Source organism: Suricata suricatta, chromosome 4 (genome assembly GCF_006229205.1).
Source record: "Suricata suricatta isolate VVHF042 chromosome 4, meerkat_22Aug2017_6uvM2_HiC, whole genome shotgun sequence".
NCBI classification, from domain to species: domain Eukaryota; kingdom Metazoa; phylum Chordata; class Mammalia; order Carnivora; family Herpestidae; genus Suricata; species Suricata suricatta.
In genome coordinates, this window is record NC_043703.1 from 153,686,718 (window position 1) to 153,695,469 (window position 8,752).

At 47.4% G+C, this 8,752-nt stretch overlaps 1 long non-coding RNA gene across 1 annotated transcript; it reads left to right on the top strand.

The window, feature by feature from the left end:
* Positions 1–633: 633 nt before the first annotated feature.
* Positions 634–8,545, top strand: LOC115289187. The gene is made up of 2 exons (XR_003907449.1): positions 634–778; positions 7,976–8,545. It is a non-coding gene; the product is annotated as an uncharacterized LOC115289187 (long non-coding RNA).
* The last annotated feature ends 207 nt before the right edge of the window (positions 8,546–8,752 follow it).

Consider the following 8,752-nt stretch of genomic DNA (forward strand, 5'->3'; position numbering starts at 1 on the left):
CTGGAAGTCAGTATGGATAATGCCTAGCATTAATAAATTTAAAAATAGCAATATAAACACGTAGAAGATGGAAATAAATCATGTAGAAACCCACGTTAGGTGTTAAAACTGGTTGCTTTTATGGAGCAAAATCAGAAAGTGAGGGCAGCACAAGGGATTTTGTTGTTGTTAGAACACCCTATTTTTTTCCTTTAACAAAAATACAGATAAAACACAAAAATAAAATATAGCATGCTACCTCTAATTCATTTTTGAAGTCAGCAGGGCATACATCATAAATAATAAAATACTTATACTTAAATGATTAATTTTCAAGGCATCCAGACATAATAAATTGAACCTGACATTATAACCGTCCTGGCAGTAATGCAATCTTTCTTTGATGATTCAGGAGGCAGTTTAAGGACCTGGCAATGACCTAAGGTCATTTCTCTGGGCATCTTGCCTCATTCTTTCCTGATTTGTTAGTCTTGTAGGAAACAATTTCATGTCGGCCATTCCAAAATTCCGAAGAATCTCTTTGGTAAAGGCAAAACCCCTTTAAAGGCTCTACTAACTGTGCTGGAAAAGTCCATGGTTTTTCTTTTGCTCCTGGGCTGACTGGGCAAGAGTGGAGGGCTTCCCGCCAGTCACAGGGCCACGCTGGGCACCCCCAGCTGCAGGAATCAAACTGACAGGCGACGCCCCGGCTTCCTCACAGGCAGAAAGTACTGAAATAATCAAAGTCACTCAGGAATTTGGAAACCAAGGACCCGTAGTGCCCAAATACCACCACATGGTAAGTACAGCCAAGCTCTCTAAGCTAGAAAATTCCTTGTCTGTTCCCCAAAGGCTGGGCTGATGTGCATAGCTGTAAACAGATTTTATCTGGAAAACAAAATACAGTCGATCTTTCACCTAAGGTCATTGTCTGATACATCCATGTGATAATATCTTATACAAATATTAAAAATCACATTACAGAAAAATTCCTACCATCATGGTAAAATATTCACGATGTGTTAAGTTTAAAAAGCAGAAATAGGGGTGCCTGGGTGGCTCAGTCGGTTAAGCGTCTGACTTTGATTCAAGTCATGATCTCATGGTTCGTGGGTTCGAGCCGCATGTCGGGCTCTGTGCTGATAGCTAGCTCAGGGCCTGGAGCCTGTCTTTGGATTCTGTGTCTCCCTCTCTCTCTGACCCTCCCCTGCTAATGCTCTCTCTCTCTCTCTCTCTCTCTCTCAAAAATAAATAAAAACATTTTTAAAATCTTTAAAAAGCAGAAATAAATTGATAAAGAATGTAAGGAGGTATTGTCTAAAAAATATAAAGAACTATGCAACTCAGTAGTGCAAAAAATACATAACTCAATTAAAAATGAACATAAGTTCTAAATAGACATTTTTCCCAAAAAAGACATCCAGATGGCCAACAGGTACATGAAAGAATGCTCAGCATTATTAATCATGAGGAAGGTACAAGTCAAAACCACCACGGATATCATCTTACACCTGTTAGAATGGCCATTATCAAAAAGACAAGAAATGGCAAGTGTTTATGAGGATATGGAAAAAAAAAGAACCTTCGGGCACTGCGGGTGGAAATGTAAATTGGTGTAGCTGTTATGAATAACAGTACAGAAGTTCCTCAAACTTTAAAAGTACAGCTACCATATGATCCAGCAATTTCACTTCTGGGTATTTATCCAAAGAAAACAAAAAAGCTAATTTGAAAAAATATATGCATCCTATGTTCATTGCAGCATTATTTACAATTGTCAAGACAGGGAGTCAGAGGTGCCTGGGTGGCTCGGTTGAGCGTCCAGCTTCAGCTCAAGTCATGATCTCTTGGTTCGTGGGTTCGAGTCCTGTGTCGGGCCCTGTGCTGACAGCTAGCTCAGAGGCTGGAGCCTGTCTTCGGATTCTGTGTCTTCCTCTGTCTCTGACCCTCCCCTGCTCACGCTCTCTTTCTTTCTCAAAAATAAATAAAACATAAAAAAATATATAAAAAGATATGGAATCAATCCGAGTATCTTTCAATGGATGAATGGATAAAGAAGAAGTGGTAATAGGGCATCTGGGTGCTTCAGTCAGTTAAGCGTCCAATGCTTGTTTGCAGCTCAGGTCATGATCTCACAGTTTGTGAGTTCAAGTCCCGCATGGAGCTCTGTGCTGGCAATGCTGGGCCAGCTTGGAATTCTCTCTCTGTCCCTCTGTCTCTACCCCTCCCAGGCTCACGTTTGCATGCTCTCTCTTGCTCTCAAAATAAATAAATAAACATTAAAAAAATTAAAAATAAAAAAAAGCTCCTTGGTATAAAGAACAGATCGGCGGTTGCCAGCCAGAGGGTAGGAGACGGAATATATGGGGGAAGGGGGTCAAAAGGGAAAAAGAAGGAAAATACCTTCACATGTATAAGTTTCTTTAAAGAAAGATATATAATCTATAAATTTCATACATGTGTATATGTATGTATGCATTTTGAATACTAACAGTACCTATCTCTGGTGAAATTGACCAATTTTTAGTGAATTTTATTTATGAAAATCAAATGCCACTCAAATTAAAAAGAATCCTGAAATCCTTATAAACAGAAAAGCAGGTAGAGTGTATAGAATTCAGTCCTGATTTACCAACCAATCAACTGGATTCACTTCTTTGGCCTCAGTTTCCCCATATGTGCAACAACGCTGTTGAATGAGAAAAATGACTGACACTCTTCCCTGAAGCCTGACACCAGTACTTCGGGGTGAAGTAGGCGGGCATAACATCCTGCATCCCAACTTTATCCAAAACGGCTACCCTTTTAACCAAGAATATAATTGCATCATGGCTAAAGTCACTTCTGATCATATTTTTGTGTGAATTTGATATGGACAGCTCTTTAGTTCAGCCTGTTTTCCTTCTTGCCTTGGGACCAAGATGCTTGAAGCTAAAGGCCATGCTCCCTGCAACGCCCTGTTATCCCAATCACCTGTCATGTTTTTCACCCCATTTATGAGATTCTCATCTTTCTTTTCCTTTCTTATTCATTAACGGTTTTGTTTCATTGGCATGAATACTGAAAGCTCTTTCTAGTCTCCTTGTGCCGCGGTTGAGCCGAGTTGTATTTTCCAGGCCCGCCTCGGTTCAAAGGTCCAGTCCATGCACTTTTATGCTACCACAGATGAGATGTAGTTGCTTTGGTGGCTGCCTTCTTAGGGGGAGGGATCAGTTTGTCTTGGCTCAGGCAGGGATTTCGGCTGCCCCTCCCTGAGGTGAGATGCGCAGCAGGAGGTGAAGTGCGTGCGTCACAGACCCAACCCCCAGCCAGATCACGTTTGCGTTGGTGGAGGAATGAGTGCGCAGCTGCTGCCCGAGGCAGGGGCGCTGCCGGAAATGAGCTGGGAGCTCCTACAGCCTGAGCGCGCCCAGGCCTCCACCGTCGCCAACTCCCTGCCGGGATCGCCCAGAGGTGGGGGCTATTTTTTCCCTGTTGGCACCCAGGATTCGGGATTCGCACGGCCAATGTTGGGGGCGAGATGCGCCGTGGAGATGAGGTGTGTGCTCCCACTCCCGTAGCTGAGGTCAAAGTGAGCGCCCCTGGCCCTGCCGCTGCCACAGCCACTGACTCCCCGCCAAGATGGCGCAGGGCTGGAAGCTGTTCCTTCCCTTGCACCACGTGGGTTCGGAATTTTGGCTACCCAGCAGTTATCTATGGAGTGAGCTTCTCTCTCCAAGCGCAGTTCAGCATTTTTTACCTCTTTCTCAGAGACAGTACTCTGAGCATGTTCAGTCTTTCTGTCCCTTTGTCTCTCGGGCTCCGCGCGCGCTTGCCCCACGTTGGGCTGGGGCTCCCACCTCCCCTGCCAGTCTCGGACTGGCCCATTTTCCAATCTCCCCAGTTAGCACTCACTCACTCAGGTATCCTTCAGGTTATTTTCCTTCTGGAGTCCGTATTTTCTCCTTCCGCTCTTGCAGATGAGAGCAATGTCCTTCTCAGTTTGATCGATGGGGCAGAGGAAGTTTACAGAGCTCCCTTCCTCTCCGCCATCTTGGCTCCTCCAATGTCTTTCTAATCCTCTTTGGAAGAAGCAGAATTATAATGACAAGTTTCAGTATTGTTTTGCCTAAACCAGTACGAGGCCTCTAACCAATGCACTGTGGAAACCCAAAGGAAAATATTAAATGAGCAACAATCTGGAAATAATCTGTGGTAAAGTCACATATTTTTTAAAATTTATCTGGTATCTAATGTCTTATTAAGTAAATAAGCTGAAATCCTTATAACATACCCACCCACACCCCACTTCTATCTGTTTGGGGTCTATATCGCTTATTTTTCTCATCCGAAGAATGAATGCAAGTTCTTCATCCAAGCCAAGGTTTAGAGACCATGCATACACACAAGATGATTTGCTGATTGATTCCCTAAAGAACAGACATCAAACTGCTTAGCTCGTTGCCACATCAGAAAGAAGGACACCTCGTTAGTGAATAAAAAGAAACTCGGCTGTAGTTAATCCTCAGGTTCTGGTTCTGCAGTATCTCACTCTGAGTGAGCTCCATGGGAAGACACAAACACCCCTGGCTGCTCATAAACGTAAAAATCGGTCAGAGTAGAAGAAAACACAATGACCAGGGCACACGGTCACCAGAAGGCAGATTCTCTCACCAGTCTACCCGGCTTGGGCTTAACATGGGCTGGAACCCTATTTTTACTGTTCTTTGTGTCCTAGGGCAGCTCATCAGTGGGTCCCAAGGAGCGGGCATTGCAGAATGGTATCCTCAGGCACACCGATCTTGTTCATCCCAAGGCCAGCCAGCCTCCCTATAAGGCATGGAGATTTGCCGCCCACGGGCTTAACACCCTAGTGAATCCTGATTTCCACCATCCGGATTCCATCAACACCACCCTCACCAATGTTGTCTACCATCGGACGGCCTAACTTTCTAGACTTTCCTCTCTAGACTTTCCTGCTGCACTAGACATGGTGACCATCATCTCCTCCCTAAAATTTGTTTTTTCTTGTTGAGAGGAGCTCTTTCTATATCTCTGAGTTCTGCTTTGTCGAATTCTCCCTCTCGCCATCTCTGACATGAAGATGCTCCTCGGTGCTCTCCGCTCGCTCCCATGCCCCTGGCAGAAGCTCCTTTCTACAGCTTCCATAGCCAGCCTCGGCCCCTGACCCCCACTCCAATCCTCTCTTCTGTGTTTGTGGCCCTGCAAACTCAAATGCCCACTGAACGTTTCCCCTTAGATTTCTCACCTGTCACATCTACAGGGTCAAACCTGAACTCACCCTCTTCCTCGGCCAAAAAATCTCTCTCATCTCTTGTGAATCACCTTACCATTCAAGTCCCTAAATGAATCAGGACTCTGGGAGCCTTGGACCAAAATATGTCTCCCATCTGCCCCCTTGTTTTCCTGGGCCACTGTCCTGCTTCTTCAATCCCATGTCACCTCTCCCCTGATTAGGCACATGCGTCTCCTCCCTGATCACCAGCTTCCAGGCTCTTCCACGCACATTGTCGTACGATCATGTAATGAAAGGCTGACTATATTCCTCCTAGGTGAGGTTTACTCTTCCTTCACGATCAAGCTCCATCATCACTTTCTCTGGGAAGTCTTCCTTGATTCCTGATCAGTGACCTGTCCCTTCTCTGTCTTCCTCAACTACCTTCCTTATGTGCACCGCTATCACAAGCCCATACTCTTCTGCCATGGTTTATATACTTGTCTTTCAAGTAAACTCTTAGCTCTTCTGGCTCAGGACCTGGTCTTCTGTCCTTTTAATCCTCAGCACCTGTAACAATACCTAGTCTGAGTGGTCTTCCATACACCAGCACGGAGAAGGAGGGGGGATCCAGAGGGAGGGAGGGCCCCAGGTCCCTCTACCAACCCCACCATCAATCTTCTGTATGACCTGGAGCACGCTATTTTGATTCTTTGAGTCTCAGTGTATCCACCTGCAAAATGAGCTGCTTCATTTATTAAAGGCAAATATGTTTTGAGCACCTTCTCTTATGGGCACGACACTCCATGTCATGCCTATCATACATGTAAACAGGTTCTTTCCTTTCCTGGGACCTTGTGATCCAAATCATATTTTCATGGACCTGTTCTGTAGCAGGAACAGATGGCTCACTTCTAATGCATTTGCCAATAGCTCTTCCGTTATTTACATGCCCCCCGCATACCTCTCCTGGGTCTCCTGCGCTCTGGGGAGAGTGTGTGTCTAACCCAGCTAGGTCCCCTCCCACAGAGGATAAAGAGGTGGGGAATGACACACGCTGTCCATACATGCCTTGTGGCATACACTGTGTGACTTTGGGGTCTGCACGTACCAAGCATCCTTCACCTGGATAATTTTAGCTCCAAACTCCACGTCTGCCACGAGTCACTGGGAAATCGTTTTATCTTGCCCTCGCTTGGGGAGCTTGAGCTCTCTGCTGTTTCTTGCACCCTCTCTCTGGCCCCTTTCCAAAGTTGTGATTTACAGGAGGAATAAAATGTTTCTGCCAACAAGTGTTGAGATGAGGGACAGTCAAAAAGAAGCTAAATTGTCATCTTCCACGGTGAAAAGCCAACAGAGTGTTCCTCAAACTGTCACATCAAAAAGTAATATCTCACTGAAAGAGGTGGAGGGAAATGACCAGAATCTTAAGAGTTAAAAGTTAACACCTCGAGGGGAGAAGGAAATACGGAGGAAGAAGTTGGAGGAAACTTGCTTTCTTTTTAAGTTTATTTATTTATTTTGAGAGAGAAAGAGGCATTGTGCCAGTGGAGGAGGGGCAAAGAGAAAAGGAGAGAGAGAATCCCAAGCAGGCTCAGCACCCTCAGCACAAAGCCTAACTCTGGGCTCCATCTCACGAACCATGAAATCATGACCTGAGCCAAAATCCGGACTCAGACGCTTAACATACTGAGCCCCCCAGGCGCTCTAGACACTTGCTTTCCTTAAGCCTTGCAGAACTGTTGAAACAATATCCATCTATACCTTTGATTAAAAATATATATATTAAAAGCTAAATTAAAGAAAAATTAAATCCTCCCTGAACTTGAGTCATAGCCCTTGGGGGGATGCCAATCACCTGAGCCACTGGCCATGGCGGTATCTGATGATGAAAGATCATTTCTGAAAGTCCCTTCCAGTCCCACCCCACTGCCGCTCTGTCCCAGTGAGCCCTCCCCTCTCCCCCTTCTCATGGGTCCTTCAAGCCTCGGCGTGCACCTGCAGTGGGGTGCGTGCCCAGAGAGCCCCGGGGACCCGCAGCTCTGGCTGGGACCCGGGGCAGCCCCGCTGAGACCCACCTCGGATCCTGAGCTGCCATTAACAGTGGCCCTCGCAGGAGCCCTGGACAAGTGTCCCAGGGGTCCGCCCCGCCTCCTCATAAGCTTCTAGGAATCGAAACCAAGAAAATACCTCCCCTGTTAGAAGCAGCAAATCTTCCTTTACGGGTGAGCTCTGCCAGACCCGGTGGCAGAGCGCAATTTCTCTCGTTACACCAACGCCCCCGGCTCCTGCCCATGGCAGCTGCTGCCCCATTAGGGACGCATTTTCCACGGTAGAAGCCGCCCTGCCACCCACCGGGCTGCAGCCAGTCCCGGAGCCGCCGCCAGAAACAGCTGGAACGGGTCACTCACATCCACGGACTGTGGCGCCCAGAGAAACATTAGTACCCCAGATAGAGTGTCTCCTTCCCATGTGAGCAGCAGAAAGAGAGGCGCCCGGTGACGGCACTGAGTGTGCTGCGGTGACTGAAATCCTTAGGAAGAATGCTCAGACTCTCCTGCACCCCGCCCCCCACCACACACACCCCGTGTCCCTGAAGACGAGCCTGTGTGCTCAGGGGGCCCCGGCAGAGCCCACCTTCTGCTCCTAAGGAAAGGCACCGCAGTTAGCCACCATAGCTGGGGACCCGGGGGAAACCAGGCACCGAGCATACGCCTGAGGCTCACTCTTCGCTGTTACTCACAAATGGAACAAAGACATTTTTTTCCATCCCATTTCTAGGGCGAGGACGGAAGTATGCTGTCTTGGGTGTTGGTGGAGAGATGTGAGAGGCAGCGAAGCCTGACACGCGCTCAGCATCTCCCCTGACCTTCGCTCCCACCAGGACCATTCCTGGAAACCCTGCCGCTCCTAACAGGATCACTGGAATTCTGGTTGGAGATAATAAGTATTTGCTTTGAACGTGCCAGTGCCAAACGGACGGCTCGCCCTTGCCCCGGGAGACGGCCCACCAGACTCAGAGTGCTGGGCTGCATTTTTCAAATCCCCCGGAAAGCTCGAGGCATTGTACGCGGGTCGCGCTGACCAGGCTGATGTTTTACAGCCCAGCTCTCCAACAATGCCATTTACTGCAGACGAGAGATCACAGCCGGCAGATGTGGGCGGCCTTGCTCTGGCCTCTTGAAATTGCATCTGTTTTGAAATGTGACTCGACTTCAATCCGAAGCTGACCATGACATCCATGGCATGGACGGGAGGTGTTTACTAGATAAGCTTTTGATATTTGATGTTTGCTAATCATATTAAAGGCTTGAAACAAAATCCCAGCTACAATAAATCCTCACAATTGTACACAGGACGCAGGAAGCACCTAGGAGCTCTGCCTGGAGTAGGGGGGGGTGGGTGCGGGGGGCGTGATCGGATGCTGGGGGCACAGAGAGAAGAACGTGGGTCCTGGAGCTCAAGGAAATGGGGATTTAGTGACTTATTCTAATTCTTTCTGTGACCAGCAGTGGGGAAGTCGCTTCCCTGGCTGGGCCTCAGTTTCCCCATCTTACA